Consider the following 3,232-nt stretch of genomic DNA (forward strand, 5'->3'; position numbering starts at 1 on the left):
GAGGGAGGAAGCTTGTTCCAGACAGCAGGGGCAGCAGGCAAGTGGGCTGGGAGGCTGGGAAGTGGGGAGCAGAGAGCAGGAGATCAATCTGGGTCTCCCAGGCCTTAGGAAAACAGCTCTAAAACCCACCAAACCCATGAGAGAGTGTGGTGAGACCAGCAGGCATGTGGAATCAGACAAGTGGAATCTGAGGTCCCCTGCATCTCAGTTGAAAATATCCCTTGGAAGCAGGAAATGAGGGTCAACAGTTGAGGAGAGAGATCTGTGCTGTATTTGATAGTGAACTTTCTTGGAAAGAGTCTGTTAATTGGGATGAGAAGGGAGTCAAGATGGAAGTCCACTTAAAGAGTGACTGTGCAAGATGAACCCGCAGAAGAGACAGGAGGAAGAGAGAAAAGTGCTGTAAAAGTCAAGAGCAAAGGGAATTTTAAGAAAAACGAAGTGGGACAGGTGCAGTGGCTCACGCCTACAATCCTAGCACTTTGGGAGGCTGAGGCGGACAGATCACCTGAGGTCAGGGATTCAAGACCAGCCTAGCTGACATGGTGAAACCCAGTCTCTTCAAAAAGAATACAAAAATTAGAAGGGTATGATGGCGGGTGCCTGGAATCCCAGCTACTCAGGAGGCTGAGGTGGGAGAATCACTTGAACCCCAGGAGGTGGAGGTTGCAATGAGCTGAGGTCACACCACTGCACTCCAGCCCGGGTGACAGACAGAGCAAGACTCTGTCTAAAAATAAATAAATAAATAAAGAGGAAGTGGCTGATTATATCACAGTCACTTGAGAATTTCCTGTGCCCTGAACAGGGCAGGTATATAATAAATATTTTCTGAACTGAACAGAAATGCTGCCCAGGCCAGGGAGGACAAGAAGTATGTATAGAGAGGCTGTGGGTCCCTGTGTGACCTCGGCAAGGGCAGCCTTAGAGTGGTGGGGGAGTGGGCAGATTGGTTGGGGAGGGATTAAGTGGCAGGTGAATGTAGACAGTGCAGACACTGAATAAACATCACTGAACAAGGTAAGGGGAGAGGTGGGATGGTAGCTGAATGGGGAAGCAGGGTAGGGGGCAATCTGGAAGATGGGAGAGTGGCAAAGAAGAAGAAATGTGACCTCCTTCCATCTGTGGGACATGGGCTTTTAATACCTGAGCCACTTGTATGTAGTTTTAATGAAACAGCTCCCCAAATTCAATTAAGATACCAATCGTATTCATAGCCTACCCTACTAGTCACCCAAGTAAATATCATCATCCAATAACGAAATACCTCTAAAACAAAAGCTGGAGGGCTGGGGGTTAAAGGAAGGAAACATAAGATTTTTAGTTTGTTTGTTTGTTTGTTTGTTTGTTTTTGAGATGGTCTCGCTCTGTCACCCCTGCTGGAGTGCAGTGGTGCAATCACAGCACTGTAGCCTCGACCTACCTGGGCTCAGATGATCCTCCCTCTCCAGATTCCAAAGTAGGTGGGATAACAGGCGCACACCACCATGCCCAGCTAATTTTTGTATTTCTTTGTAGAGACCGGGTTCTGCCATGTTGCCCGGGCTGGTTTCAAACTCCTGGGCTGAAACGATCCACCTGCCCCAGCCTTGAGAAGTGCTGGCATTCCAGGCATGAGTCACAAGGCATGGCCTGTTTTATTGTTTAATACTTTAACATTCAAGGCTTCCAATTGCAAGCAATAGTCCCAGCCTTTGGTAATTAAGCCAAAAAGGTAGGTAGCTCACAGAATGATTGGGAGGTATAGAAATCCAGGCTCAAGGCTAAGCTTCTAGGAACTATGCCCAAAATTATGCCATGGAACAGGTATAGTGAGTAAGTCACCTGCCTGTCCTGCTGGCACAAGAACTATGGGAATTGCCACGGTTGCCACACTGATGTGCTGTCTGCACTTGACATGTGATACATAAGCAACTACTCTTGCCTGTGAAAGCCGGAACCTCTACCTCCAACCTTGCACACAAAACGAATTCCATGTAAAACCTTAAGTTGATCAATTTTGAAATATCTTGATATGAGTTTCATTGGTGAAGCTTAGACACAAGACTTAGTCACATGCTACTTCAAAAGAGCCCAAGGAACTGAAGAAATTTCCTAGAGCTGGCAAAAATATTCAAAATGGACAGGGAGTGGTAGCTCAGGCCTGTGATCCCAACATTTTGGGAGGATGAGGTAGGAGGATTGCTTGAGCCCAAGAGTGCAAGGCTACAGTGAGCTGTGATGGCACCGCTGCACTCAAGCCTGGGCAACAGAGTAAGCCCCTGTCTCAAAAATAATTTTTAAATATTCAAAAGGTACTGAGTGGCCAGAAAAACAGAACAAATGCCTCCTATCTTCTATTTTTTGACATCTCATCATTAACATACATCTTTCTTCCACAATCGAATTTAACATCTTCATCTACAACAAAATGTTCCTGCCCCATATACTGCCACTACCCCACTAACATAAATGCAAAGTTCCTGTGTCATAAGTTACTATGACCATTTCCTTTCTTCCTTCCTTCCTCCCTCCCTTCTTTCTTTCCTTCTTTCTTTTATTTTGTTTTCTTTTGAGACAGAGTCTCACTCTGTCACCCAGGCTGGAGTGCAGTGGCATGATCTTGGCTCACTGCAACCTTCACCTCCCCAGTTAAAGTGATGCTCCTGCCTTAGCATCCCAAGTAGCTAGGATTACAGGTGCATGCCACCACTCCCAGCTGATTTTTTTTTTTTTGTATTTTTAGTAGAGATGGGGTTTCACCATGTTGGCCAGGATGGCCCTGATCTCCTGACCTCGTGATCCACCCACCTCGGCCTCCCTAAGTGCTGGGATTACAGGCATGAGCCACCGTGCCTGGCCGAGACGTGTTTTTAGTAGAGATGGGGTTTCACCATGTTGGCCAGGATGGCCCTGATCTCCTGACCTCGTGATCCACCCACCTCGGCCTCCCTAAGTGCTGGGATTACAGGCATGAGCCACCGTGCCTGGCCGAGACGTGTTCTAAGACCCACAGTGGATGCCTGAACCTTGGATAGCATTGACCCAATTGCTGTCAATCAAAATGCATTTCTATTTATGATTTCCATGCATAAATTTAATGCCTTTTTCATCTTAACTAAGCACTTATCACACATTTGGCTGTACTTTTTAGAGCTTGGGGGTGCAACAAAAAAGACTGACAGAAATTTCTTTTTCCTCCTTACATTTTCACCGCTAGATAATTTGCTCTTACCATCGATCTTAGCAACGC

Source organism: Colobus angolensis, unplaced genomic scaffold (assembly GCF_000951035.1).
Source record: "Colobus angolensis palliatus isolate OR3802 unplaced genomic scaffold, Cang.pa_1.0 Scaffold368, whole genome shotgun sequence".
In the NCBI taxonomy this organism is placed as follows: Eukaryota; Metazoa; Chordata; class Mammalia; order Primates; family Cercopithecidae; genus Colobus; species Colobus angolensis.